Source organism: Mustela erminea, chromosome 11 (assembly GCF_009829155.1).
Source record: "Mustela erminea isolate mMusErm1 chromosome 11, mMusErm1.Pri, whole genome shotgun sequence".
NCBI lineage: Eukaryota > Metazoa > Chordata > Mammalia > Carnivora > Mustelidae > Mustela > Mustela erminea.
In genome coordinates, this window is record NC_045624.1 from 26,123,653 (window position 1) to 26,138,693 (window position 15,041).

General features: G+C 38.0%; 1 pseudogene; it reads left to right on the forward strand.

Moving 5' to 3' along the window:
* Nucleotides 1–284: 284 nt before the first annotated feature.
* Nucleotides 285–12,231, forward strand: LOC116568735 (annotated as a pseudogene).
* The last annotated feature ends 2,810 nt before the right edge of the window (nucleotides 12,232–15,041 follow it).

Below are 15,041 nucleotides of genomic sequence, written 5' to 3' on the forward strand. Positions count from 1 at the left end.
GGTGTATCAGGACTTCAAAACACCAAAGAGAGTTAACAGTCTGGAGGTTGTATAGATGGGCTCTCTATAATAGAATAATCCTTTAAACCCTCCCTAACACAGCCGTATTCTCAGAATGAAGTAGGTATCTTTAAAGCCGTTGCCTGTTTCAGGTATATTCACTGAGTAGAGTGGTTAAGCATAGAAGATATCTGCCTATTTCTGGTCCTATGCCTCCTGGTCTCTTCTGCTGCCTCTGGGGCCACATCCTTTCACAGCCCAAGGATTCTTACCCTTTGAGAAACATGGCGATGGCAATGGCAAAAGAAATTCAGAGAAGTCAGGATGAAATTCAGAGTCTCAGAGCAAGAGGAAGGATGTGCCATGGGTCTCATCATCTGAAATGTTCTCAGCTTTAATCCTTGTCTGGTATTCCCATGGCCTCTTGCCTAGAGGGCAAGATCTCCACTAGTCCACACTGTAACCACATCCTCAGGTCCTCCTGCACCTGATCAGCAACCAATGGATCCAGAGTTTACAGAAGTCTTTAAAAAAACAAACAAACAGGGGCGCTTGGGTGGCTCAGTGGGTTAAAGCCTCTGCCTTTGGCTCAGGTCATGATCCCAGGGTCCTGGGATCGAGCCCCACATCAGGCTCTCTGTTCAGCAGGGAGCCTGCTTCCCTGTCTCTTTCTGCCTACTTGTGATCTCTGTCTGTCAAATAAATAAATAAAATCTTTAAACAAACAAACAAACTACCTTTCCAGAGTGTCTTGACAAACTAACCAGATTTAGGAATCATTGATATTATCAAGTTTATAAATGTACCTAGATTCTTCACTTAATTTTGCTTCAATGGCTTGGTGTTTTCTTGAAACGTAAAGAAATCATAATGTATAAATTATGTCCTAAGAAAAAATAAATTATTTTGTTTTCTTTGAAATACTTTTACTAGACAAAAAGAATTTTGGGTCACTGAATACAAGCATATGTTATTTTCTTGTGCTTGTCTTTACTGTGTTTGGCAGATATTCCATTTTTCACAAATGGAAGGTTTGTGACAATCTTACGTAGAGCAAGACTACCAGAACCATTTTTCCAAGAGTTTGCTCAGTTCGTGTGTCTGTAATACATTTTGATAATTCTCACAACATTTCAAACCCTTTCATGATTACTATATTTTTATGATGATCTGTGATCAGTGGATTATGACTTGCTGAAAGCTCAGCTGATAGTTAACAATTTTCAGCAATGAAGTAGTTTTTAATTAAGACGTGTACATTGTTTTTTAAACACAGTGCTGTTGCATATTTAACAGACTACAGTATAGTGTAAATGTAACTTTTATATGCACTGGAAAACCAAAAAATTCATTTAACTCACTTTATTGCAACACTCACTTTATTGTGGTGGTCTGGAACCATACTCACAATATCTCTGAGGTATGCCTGTAAAGAAATTCCTATAGTAGGGGTATACTTTTCAGATTTCTGACACTGGGACCTTGTAAATTAGATTTAGTTTCCTTGGGATATGGCTGGCAGATGCCACTTCTGTGTATTAAATCTTCAAGATGGGTACATTATTCTCCTGAAAAGAATGCTAAAATACATAAAAATGAAAAGTAGCAACAACAGACACAGAAAAGAAAATTTCTGCTCAGTAACACATAAACTAGTGGAAAGCAGAATCCATGCAAAGAGCAAGGTTTGCTATTTCTTTCCTTTGTGTATACCAAACACTGTTAAGATAATAGCAATAATGTCTATATAATGTCTGTAATGTCAATAATCATTGAGTCTTATAGCATGGCCTCCACAAGGCTTTTCACTAAGCTTGCTACTAGCATTAGTCTATTAATCTGCACCAAAATCATGAGGCAGGAGTACTATCCCTATTTTATTTTATTTTATTTTATTTTATTTTATTTTATTTTATTTTTTTAAGATTTTATTTATTTGTCAGAGAGAGAGAGAGGGAGAGAGAGCGAGCACAGGCATACAGAATGGCAGGCAGAGGCAGAGGGAGAAGCAGGCTCCCTGCCGAGCAAGGAGCCCAATGCGGGACTCGATCCCAGGACGCTGGGATCATGACCTGAGCCAAAGGCAGCTGCTCAACCACCTGAGCCACCCAGGTGTCCCCCCTATTTTTTTTTAAATAAGATTTCATTTTATTTATTTGACATAGAGAGAGAGACAGAGATCACAAGTAGGCAGAGAAGCAGGCAGAGAGAGAGGAGGAAGTGGGCACCCTGCTGAGCAGAGAGCCCAATACGGGGCTTGATCCCAGGACCCTGAGATCATGACCTGAGCCGAAAGCAGAGGCTTAACGCACTGAACCATCCACGTGCCCCTATCTCTATTTTTAAAGATAAAGAATTCAGAACATAAGAATGTTAAGCAACTTGTCCAACTTGCATGCTGGTGAGTGATAGAGCTGGGATGAGACCAGGTCTTCATAAGGATGGGACCAGGTCTTCACAACCCAAAAACCCATCTAGTCAACCATTCCTACAAGCTGAGCTAGAAGGAGAAGAATAGGGGCAGAGCAAAGGCAGAGGAGGTGACAAGATCTGAAAACATGGTCACAATTTCTCAACATATGCTTAGTAATGACTACAAATTTGACTTACAAACTTGAGATGCTCCCAAACCCAGCAATCAATGCACAATTCAGGTAAATATGCAACTACTTGCAGAGGGAAATGAAGAACCTCATGTTCTTTCACGCTCTTCATCTTCTAATCCTTTACACTTTGAGAATATTATTAAGCTAAAATGTAGGTGTTTTTTCCTTTATTTAGGGGGAGGATTGTTTGCTTTTGCCTCTATATAATCATATCTGTCAATGAGATAAAATTTCTCTGGTGCTTTATCAATGAAAGGTCATAGTATTCAAGGACTGCCCACCAAATGGACAGACTGGTGGGAATTGAGTGATAAGCCCTTTTCCAAAGGGCAGAGAAGAATCAGCATAATTCCTCCTCTTCCACATACCGTTATATAGATCTCCCCATAAGAAAAAGGACATTTCACCCATTTGGCAAGTAGCTTAGGAATTTTTACAACTAGTAAAGAAAAGTTAGCCAAATATGGATTATAGCTAGGAATAATTTTACTAGAAAATGATCTGTATCTTGACTGATAGTAAACAGTACAGATCATCTGCATATAATCTTCACTGGGACTTTTGCTGAAAAGGCTTTCCAAAGGATTAGTAAAGACAAATATATCACACATTTATATATCTCTTCTTTTTGCTTATTATTTATATTTTAAATGGGGATTTGTCTTTTTAAATTTCCACAGAAAATGCTTTAATTTGTTTTATTAGATATATTCCAAAGAGACATCATTTCTAGTAAATGGAATATTTAAATATCTATAATGGATCTTTATCTTCTTCTGAATTTCATACACAGAGAATAGCAGAGAAATTATGATGTAAGATTTTGTTTGAATTATTAGGAACTGCCTACCTTCATTTTAAGTATAGTCAACAAATCAAACTTTATTATTTTGTTTAAGTACCATAAAATCTCCCTTTCAGTGCCACATGCTGGGCTCAGTTATTTGACTGTATGTAGATGAATGCCAAGAGAAGGGGACCATGTATTTTCTGGGACTTTGTTCTTATTTCCCAACCCACTTGTTACCTCCTGTTTTGAAGACCAAAGGAGAGCTATGGAAGGACGTAATGGAGGTAGACCATTTGGCCCAAACTCTAACAAAGTAAGGTAGAGTGATGGTTTATTATAAATACATACCTCCTGAAATCCATCAGTGCTAGCTAAACATGAGTGAGAGGGCAAGGTCAGGGGTAAGGATTCTCATGATAGGAAAATTGCATGGGTCTTAACATAACTCGTAGAATTTATTTTCGTCTTCCTTTCTAAATAAAAAATTTTTTCTTTCAAATTTTCCATTTAAATTGTTTTCTCATAATTGCTGATAAGGAAGGAAAATATATTTTTTTTTCTTCAAACAATTTGATAAAATCTTCTATCTGTAGCTAGCCAGAATTTTAAGGTGTGTCAAGAACCCCACTTAAAAGAAGCACATAAATGGAAAGAACCAAGATGCCCTTCAACGGACGAATGGATAAAGAAGATGTGGTCCATATACACTATGGAGTATTATGCCTCCATCAGAAAGGATGAATACCCAACTTTTGTAGCAACATGGATGGGACTGGAAGAGATTATGCTGAGTGAAATAAGTCAAGCAGAGAGAGTCAATTATCATATGGTTTCACTTATTTGTGGAGCATAACAAATATCATGGAGGACAAGGGGTGTTAGAGAGGAGAAAGGAGTTGGGGTAAATTGGAAGGGGAGGTGAATCATAAGAGACTATGGACTCTGAAAAACAATCTGAGGGGTTTGAAGTGGTGGGGGTGTGGGAGGGTGGGGTACCAGGTGGTGGGTATTATAGAGGGCACAGATTGCACGGAGCACTGGGTGTGGTGAAAAAATAATGAATACTGTTTTTCTGAAAATAAATAAATTGAAAAAATTTTTAAAAAAAAACAGAACTATGCTCAGCGTATCTGGAGGGAAAAGCCTTAAAATTCATTTTGTGGGGCTGAATGACTAAGAGGAGCTGTCTACATTAATCAGATTGAAGAAGAAATGGCCAGATATCTATTAAGTGCTGCATGGAGACAGACACTGACAATCAAAGCTAGAAAGTTTTAATGAGGAGACTTAATTAAAACATACATCATCTTCAGAAATAGGAGTCCTTAATTCTGAGAAAAATCACTGCCAAACTTAGCTCAGCTGTACTAATTAAAGAGATTGGGAATTCAGAAAGCTATCCTGCTAGAAAAAGGTATGCTAAGGAGCCAACTTTACAGAATCCCACCCAGAGAGTATATTGTTGGGGCTCTGATCTTATGACTGAGACTCTTGAAGATTTGGAGCAGGAACAGGACTTTAAATGATACCCCCATAAGACCCCCTCATGAAGTACAGAATTCTCATCTAAACATCCTGACATCCAAGAACCTCAATGCCAGAGACAATGATTCACTAAATTCTTTGGTCAATTTTTGAATATCTCAATTTAACAGGAAGTATTGTCTTCAACTGAGCTGACTCTATCTCTTTGAGGGTTGTACTTATTGTTTAAATCTTGCTCTCTAAAATTATCCAGATGAAGTCTAAACCTATTTCACTGCACCTGTATCTGTTACATCTTCTTTTCTTTTTTCTTTTCTAACACAGCAGGATTCCCTAATGTTTCCACTGTGCCTCATAACCTCCTTTCAGACCTTACCGCCATTAGGGTCAGTCCCTTCTGGAAGAAATGCAGTTGCCATTCTTCTTAAACTGTGATACCTCAAAGACTTAACTGTTCAGTGTGTCATATAATAGGACTATTGCCTTCAGTGCTTTGGAGTCTCAAATTTTGTAACTGCTACCTAATTTTGCATTAACACTTCAGCAGTTACAGTGCACTGTTGGCTGATTTTGAACTTATAATCAACTAAAGCTCCTGTCTTTTTCTTATGAACAGCACTCAGCCAGGTTCATCAATATTTTGTACTTCATCAGTGTTTAATTTAAGTCCAAATTTGTTTCATCTTTATTGAACAAATGATCAATGTCCACTTTAAGAAAAATTAGAAAATATAACAAGCCAACAAGATGAACAAGAATAAAAATTAATTATAAATCATCCCTTTTGGGCGCCTGGGTGGCTCAGTGGGTTAAGCCGCTGCCTTCGGCTCAGGTCATGATCTCGGGGTCCTGGGATCGAGTCCCGCATCAGGCTCTCTGCTCGGCAGGAGCCTGCTTCCTCCTCTCTCTCTCTCTGCCTGCCTCTCTGCCTACTCGTGATCTCTCTCTGTCAAATAAATAAATAAAAAAATCTTAAAAAAAAAAAAATCATCCCTTTTATTCCAAACATTTGAAGACAACCAGCATTTCCATTTTGGTAAATATTTTATCAACCTCTTTTTCTATGCATACCTATGCTGGCCATTGGATATTTATGTGCATTTTTTGTGCACACATACAACATGTAATTATATATATTCTATGATCTTATGAACTATTTCCAAGCTGTAACTTTGTAAACATTTTTAAATTTTTAAGATACATATTTATTTGTATATATTTTTGTGTGAAATGGCTTCACAATATTCCAGTTTTAGATATAACAACACTGTTCAAGGTACTTTGGCAATGTAAAAAAATTACTTCAAAATGTAGTAACTCAAAACAACAGTCTTTCTTTTGCTCTCAAATCTCCAGTTTGGAATAGCTCATCAGACAACTCAAAAGTAGAGTTCTGCTCTACTTAGAATCAGCTGTAGTGGCTCAAAGCCTGGAGGCTGATTTTATCTGAACTCTCATTCACTTACATGAACACTAGATGCCGGCTTTCTACTCCAACACCTACATGTCACCTTTCCATGTAGTCTGGGCTTCCTCACAATGTGGAAACACAACAAACAGGGTTTTGAGGGAGGAAAAATTCCAAAAGAGACAGAACCAGATGGAAAGTCATACTGCTTTTAAAGATCCCTTTCAGCATATTCTATTCAATGAGAGAGCCAGAAAGTCCTACTCAGATTCAGGAGAAGGCAAAACAGACTCCAACTGCAAACGGGGGAGGGACAAGGTTAAGGAAGAGGATGTGGGACTGGAAATATTTTTGTGACAATTTTGGGAAATTACTATGGCCACAGCCGTAATTCATTTAACCTACTTGACACTGTTTAAAATTTCCACCATTATAAAAAATGCTGCAGAAATATTTCTCAAATATTCATTTGTGGGCATTTACATAAGGATTTCCCCAGGATATATTCTGAGAACAGTGATTACTGGGTCAAAGTTTACCCACATTTCTAAGGCTTTTGATAGATACTGGCAAATTGTCATTCAGAAACATGATGGCAATTTAGACCCTGACCACCCGTATATGAATGGAAAAGTCTGTTTCCTAACTCCAGCTTAAAGACTGGGTATTATCAGACTTCTTAATATTAGCCAGTACTATATTATTGTTATTTAAGTTTGAATTTCTTCAGTTATGAGTACTTTTGAACATTTTATATGTCTACAGGTTATTCGTATTCTTAGAAATTGCTTCTTCTTGGCCTTCGATCACTTTTCTTTTGATCTCTCTCTTTGAAGTGTTTCAGAGTGTTTTCTGTATTGAGGACATTAAACCTTGTCATATATATTGCAGTGCTTTTCCAATTTGTTATTTGCCTTTTATACCCTATGTAAGTTTCCTGTATTTTTCTGTATTCAAAAGAACATTCATTTCTTAATAATGGTTGGAGGCCTTCAAGACATACATTACATAAAAATTAACCTATATTTTCTTCCAGTACTTTTTTTAAAATTTAATTTTTATAGAGACTCTTAAATAAATCTGAAATCTGGTGTATGGAAAGAAATTTTTTAAAACCTTTATTTTTTTCTAAATAATTTTCTTGGAAATCATTTAATAATTCATTTTTTCTATTTTTTGAGATGTCACTTTTATCTCAAACCAAATACTTAAATATACTAGTTCCTGACATTTGATTTTCTATTTGCCTCCATTTATCTATCTTTTGCAACTTGTTTGTCTATCAACCTACTCTTCTACTTTCCTCAGTGTATTCTTATTACACTATTATAGACACTGCTGCTTAATGGACAGTGACATGTAAACTTTTTTGTTTCTTTTTTATTTTTAAGATTTTATTTATTTATTTGATAGAGAGAGATCACAAGTAGGCAGAGAGGCAGGCATAGAAAAAGGGGGAAGCAGGCTCTTCGCTGAGCGGAGAACCCAATGCACGGCTCGATCCCAGGACCCAGAGATCCTGATCTGAGCCGAAGGCAGAGGCTTTAACCCACTGAGCCACCCAGGCGCCCCAGATTTCTTGTTTCTTAAAGCCGTTTGTAAATCTGATAGAAGTTTTGGATTCTCTATCTAAAAACTAGTTTCTTTACTTAGAAAAATTCTGTACCAAAATATTGTTTCAGTCAATCAATCAATCAATCAATAAAAATAAAAATAAAAATAAAAAAATTTGTTTCAATCAGTTTTTCTACAATTATCCATTTCTGAGGCCCATATGAGGGTTTCATCTTTGCACAGAGATTATGAATTTAACTCCTGAGTATTTTATTATTTAGACTGTTATTGTGAATGAGTTCTTTTTTCCATTTAATATTCTGTTATGTTGTTTTGTTTATAACACATAGGAAAGCTGTTGATTTTTAAAAACAATTCTTTTCTTTAATCCGTCCACCTTTTTGAATTCTTTCAATTTCAAATTTAAATGTTTACATTTTGAATGAATAAGTCATGGGGATGAAAACCACAACATAAGGGACATATTCAGCAGCATTGTAATAGTGCTGCACAGTGACAAATGGTAGCTACACTTGTGGTGAGCAAAGCATAATGTATAGACTTGTCAGATCACTATTTTGTACACTTGTAAAACTAATGTAACATTCTGTGTCAACTATGTTTAAATAAAATAAAAATAAATGTTTTCATTTTAAATCCTTGAGGTGTTCTCTGTAGACAACCAAATTATCTGCACTGAATATAGCATTGCCTTCTCTTTTCCAGTATTTAAATATGATATATATCATGTTAGAATATTTAAAGCACATGTCATGGTTAGAATATCTAAAACAATGCCAAACAATAATGGAGATAATATACTTTTATTTTATTCATTTTTTAATGCATAAGTTACTTTAAATGCAACTAGTCTTGCCTGGCTACCTGTGTGAGATTTAAAAAACTCTTTACTGTGCTCAGTTTCCTTCTGTTTTTCATAAGTTTTTGTTCTATTCCCAGTTTATTAGCCATAAATATCTTTTTGAAACTTTTTATTGAGATATAATTCACTAACCATAAAATTCATTCTTTTAAAGTATACATTTAGGTTTTAGTATATTTACAAAATTATTCAACCATTACCCTTAACTAATTCCAAAACATCTCATCACTCCAAACAGAAGACATTCATTAGTAATCACCCCCCATTCCCCACTTCCTCCAGGCCCTAGTAACATCTACTTTCTGTCTCTATGAATTTGTCCATCCTAAACATTTCATATAAATTCTTTCTTATCAAATTGAGCCCATTATTTCCAACTCTTAGAGAGATTTCTAAATTCTGATTCTACTCCAAATTACATTAACTATTAATTTTACACTGCTAGATGAATGTTAATTAGTTTTATAAGTATGCCTCTGTGTTCTAAGCCATTGCTAAATTTCAAACAGAATTGTGCTAATTATTTGTGCAACTGCTATGTAGGAATCTTCTATTACCTTGTTATAAGAAGCTAAAAGTTTGCTCATCTTTAGAATCATCTTGTCTGCGGGTCTCTATGTCGCCTTCAAGCACGTCTTAAAAAACTATTAAGTGATTAGGTAAAAACTTGTTACATTGTTTATACCAGCCAAACGCTTCCAAATCTTGAAATTAAGGATTTTTGGGGGGGTTTTTGGCAAAATTTATTCTAAATCACCACATAGTAATTCCTACAAACCAATATACTCTTTCTCTATGTGAATAAACTGTCCCTTTCATAACAAAATTCAAACTCTTCTCTCATATTAACTGCAAATCTAAATCCCCACAATATTCAGAATAAAACCCTATATTAAAAAAACAAATTGTTAGTGTTTCCCTACTCTAAATTTTGTGACCTTTCCTTTCCCCATCACATCTCAAAAATCACAGATAATGTGACAATTGTTAAATCACCACTTTAGTGTCTACTTTCTATACCCTTTAGTGTCTCCTAGAGGAGAAAGAGTGAAAGGGACAGCAGTATAATTGACATCAATAGCCAAGTTGCTATTAATTATTGTAACAAATGATTCAATTTCTCATTCCCCCTCCAAACATTTGATTAATATAAATTATGAAAGATGAAGAGTCATGGACTCTGACAAGCATGGCATCAGAAGGGCCCAAGGAGTGGTTCCATGGAGCCCTTGGAGTCTTCAGGCCCTGTCCCCACAGAGCCCAGTGACCTGCCTCCAGGGCAGGGCTAAACCTGGCCACCAATCCACAACAGAGAGGGAGGGATGGAGCTTCTATGTCCACCCAAGCTCCTCTCCATGTCTAGTTACCTCCAACCAACCCCCAGTGCTTTAGCTGTACCAGACATGCAGACAGAGCTGGCTTCCCACCAGGGTAAGGGTACAGCCACCCATCTGTTAGAATCAGCCTCTTTCTAATACGCTTATTTACAAAAGAGCTAGAGTTTCTCAACCCATCAGATCTCTGACCTCCTGTGGTGTGTATATACACATGTGCATATTGTAGAACTAGAACAAAAATGGAGTCACTTATCTTAAGGACAAAATGAAGTTGGCCAGTACAGTCACATTAAAGAAAAACAAAACAAACTTACCTAAGTTACAGAAATGTACAGCTCTTCTCAAAAATCAGCAAAGGATGCCAGCCAATCGCCAAACACCAAGTCTGTTATGTCATCTTGGGACTTCCTTGTTCCACTGACTGGGCTACCCTGATCCAAATAAGGAAAAAGACCACAACTAGGGAAGATTCTGCATTTGCCTTATTAAAATCCTTTAGTCTGGGGGAGCCTGGGTGGCTCAGTCAGTTAAGCAACCAATTCTTGATTTTGCCTCAAGTCGTGATCTCAGGGTCCTGGGATAGAGCCAGCACTGCCTCCCTGCTCCTCCAAGAGGCTGCTTGAGAGTTTCCCTCTGTTTCTCTACCCCTCCCCCCACTCACGGGCTCGCTCACGCGCGCTCTCTCTATCTCTCTCTCAAAAAAATAAATTCATTAAAAAAAAAAAAAGCCCTTTAGTCTGTGAGCAACTCGGAAGTCACAGCTCCCATAGCCTTGAGTTTCCCAGTTTGCAGGTCAAAACCCTTGCAATAAGCTCGTCTTTCTGCTTTGTTTTATTCAGTGTGCAGAGTTCAGCAATACAAACCTGTGTGCACATGGGGACCAGGACCAAGCTCCACAGTGAATGATGCATCCCCTTCCCCAATGAAGAAATGACCAAGAAAAAAACCCCAGAAACCAACTTTTAAAAATGGGAAGCTGGCTGGGGGAAGGGGGAGGAGAATGCTCCACACTGCGTCTCCGCGTGAGCCTCACAGGTGTAACTCTCACTAGAAGTAGAAAGTACCTCCTCAGTGAGTTGCATTAGCACCTGATGAAACTGGCTGATCTGCACCAGGTGTGGGACAGGAGATGGTGTAGAGACCACTGCACCCCCTGGGATTCGCCACCAGGAGCTGCACTTCAACCAAGATCTCAGAGATGGAAGCTGAGATGGCCCAGACTCCAGAAAAACAAGGCCATCACACACTACCTAAGCCCGATTAAGGCTTGCCTTTCTAAGCTTTGCAGAGAACTCATTACTCCAGAAGGTGGTGGTAGTGGGCTAGGAGAAGATTTAGATGTGGCCAAGATCGGTGATGCACAAATACTGGGTTTGTGGAGTTTCCATCTGTGGAGAAGTCAACACGGCTCAGTGATTGGCAGCGGTATATTTCAGCATGAAGCCTGAGTTCACCACTCTCGCCACAGTTCCTGGTGTCATCACATACAAAGGTGCCAAGACCCAGCTTCTGGATCTCCCAGTTATCCATGAGGGTGCCAAGAATGGAAAAAAGTAAAGGAAGTCATTGTAGTGGCCCGGGTGTGTGACCTGATCCCGATTGTTCTGGATGTCCTGAAACCACTGGGACATGAGAAGATCACTGAATACAAGCTGGGATGCTTTAGCATTCACTCTTGACAGCAAACCCCTTATCATTGGCTTTAAGAAGAGGGTAAGGAAAGCATCGAGCTCACTGTCGCTTGCCCTCAAAGTGAGCTGGATGCTGAAATTGTGCGGAACATTCTGGCTGAATATAAAATTAGTAATGCCCGTGTGGCTCCGACAGTGATCCCACAGTACATGACTTCATTGACATGGTGGAAGGAAATAGAGTCTATATCCTTTGTATCTATGTGTTAAATAAGATCGATCAGATCTCCATTGAAGAATTGGATATCATCTATAAAGTGCGTCACTATGCATTTATCTCTGCCTATCATTGCTGGAATTTTGGTGACCTGTTGGAAAATATATGGTACTAACAAAAACTAGTGAGGCTTTCACCAAGCCCAAAGGGCAGTTGCCAGATTACACACCTCCAATAGTGCCACCTTACCCCAGGATCACATGGAGGATTTCCACACAAATATTCACAAGAATCTTATCAAAGAATTAAACGTCTTTTAGTCGGGGGGTAGGGGGTGTCTCTCTGTGAAACACGATTCTCAATAAGTGGGTTAAGACCATGCATTAGAGATGAAAATGTCATTCATTGTGAAAAACTGAAGACTTCTTCTTTCCCCAGCAGCCAGGCCAATCACAGCAGCTTTCCCCATGACCAAGCATTCTATCCCAGGTCCCTTCTGGGTCTGGCCACAAGATCATAGGAGGAATCATAGGAGGAAGATGGAGACACCCACGCTGAAACTTTATTGTCTTAGTGTCACCTTGTATACTGAACTGCATAAAAATAAAAGTCACACTGGGTAAGGATTTCACAAATACCTGGGGATTCATAATTATGGTGGTCATAGGGTTATAAACATTTTTGAAATCTTGTTCAGGACATGTGTATGCAAATCTAAAATGTGTAAACAAGGACACCTATACCTGAGGTGAGGTTAATGAATGTTTAATGAATTTGTGAGTGACATAACCTTTCAGTGACAGTGCTCACTCTGATTTCAATGCATATAAGATACATCAGTAATTACTCATTTAAAGTTTTGCCTTTCATTATTTAATTAGTAGGAAATAAAGACAAACCTAAATGTGTTTTGTTACTGAAGAAAATGGCAAAATATAATAACTACCAAAAAAGAAAAAATTTTTACAAAAGCTCATCTAAGACCAACTGTGTTGTTTTTAACTCTATTTACAGAAATATATTAAGATAAATATAAGCTTTATGGCAACCCAAATATATCATGTTTGATTTATGAATATGATGGATAGGAACTGTTACAAAACAGAAGGTAAATCCTTAATATATTCAATTCTAGAATGTGTTCATAACCTTTTGTGCTTTGTGCCACATAATGAATTATTCATAGAGCATTGATAAGAATGCGACATACAGTCTTAGACACACTGGATCAGATCACTGAACTGGGAGGTGAAGGCTGTAATTCTCATTTTGGCTGTCATTACCCATGTGGCCCTGGCCAATTCACTCATTCATTCACTCAGCAACATTTCAGGAAACTTCTGCCATCTGCGATGAACTCTACTATGCAATGGGATATAGCAGTTAACAAAATGTCCCTGACTTCATAGAGCTTACAGTCCGGTCATTTAACCTCGAGTCAAGACACATAATTTTTTTGGTCTCAAGTGTTCTCATCTATACAATAAAAGAATTGGGTATTTACAAAACCCTATCAAATGCTCCTGAGCCTTCATTGGTAAAATATTTGCTTTCAGTCCTGTTCTCTGTAATGATTGTAAGTTGTCCTGAGCTATGCACCCCGTGTTGCAAGATCCCTATGTGACCGCTAGCAATTGTTCCTTGAACCAGATGGCATTTGTACTATATGATATGTCAAGTGCTACCACAATACTTGCTAAACATTGCAGGTGTGCATCCCAGAGTCATGAGCCCTTTAAGTTCCATTCCACAACTCAGAACATTCCAACCAGGGTGGGTGAGCTTTGTGGTTGTGAGCAGAAAGCAATTCCCTTCAGCGTCAGCTGATCTAAGGCGTGGTAGGCTAGGGCATCGGGCTTGTGGTCTAAAGCAAGCAGCCTTATTTGTTGCCTTTCATGTACTATATACAGATGTCATTTTTCAGTATGTCATGATGTAAAAGAAATTGAGAAGTATTACTCTACCCAACCAAGTTATAAAGTCAAAAATGCAAATTACAATGAAGGGAAAGAAATAGCAGAAGAAATTTAGGAAAGGGTCACAGTCAGGGTCACCAAAACTAATTTAATATTATCTGTGTAAAATTGGAATCAACAGATATTAGACTATTTCAGAGGGTATAAAACCATGCACCTGGGTGGCTCAGTTGGTTAAGTACCTGGCTCTTGATTTTGGCTCAGGTCATGGTCTCAGGGTTGTGAGGGCTCTGCATTCAGTGGGGAGTCTGCTTGAGATTCTCTCTCCCTCTCTCTCTGCCCCTCTCTTTCCTGCAATAAACAAACAAATAAAATCTTTTAAAAAAACATAAAATCTATACATGAATATGACATTGCATCTAAAGTGAAGGAGCACCTGGGCATCTTTTGTCAAAAGTCTCAAAGAGGGCGCCTGGGTGGCTCAGTGGGTTAAGCCACTGCCTTCGGCTCAGGTCATGATCTCAGGGTTCTGGGATCAAGTCCCACATCGGGCTCTCTGCTCAGTGGGGAGACTGTTTCCCTTCCTCTCTCTCTACCTGCCTCTCTGCCTACTTGTACTCTCTGTCTGTCAAATAAATGAATAAAATCTTAAAAAGAAAGTCTCAAAGAAACTATAAATTCATCATTTCAGTTCATGAGGCAGGAACCCCTGCCCCTTTATGTAATACATTTATAAATATCATTCTCTAAAAGGGCTACAAATAGCCTCCATTTTGTAAAATTAAATCACATATATTATCAGATCTAAAGTCCACCGGTTATGTCCATGAAACCCTGAGGGGTAATTATTTTTAAAGATTCCTTCTTCTTAGTAAAATATCACTAAGCTAGTTAAAGCCCTGAATTATAGAATTCCTTTGATCCTCCGCCCCCTCAATCTCCAGATCTCTCTACTTCCCCATTCACAGAGCCACTGCCTGCAGTCTACCTTTCAAGTCTATCATCTGACCCACCTTCCATTGTTTCTCGAATGTCTCTCTGACTTCCACAAGATGTTTTAAAGGATCCCCTTTGTCTATATAAATAATTCCCACAGAAGGAGGGAGATAGAAGATACTATAATCTCAAATTATTTAGGAGGGATTTGCATGTTTTTCAAGTGGATTTTCTTTCAAAGTAAGTAGCAGTGGTCAGCTGAATAATGTGAAAGTTCC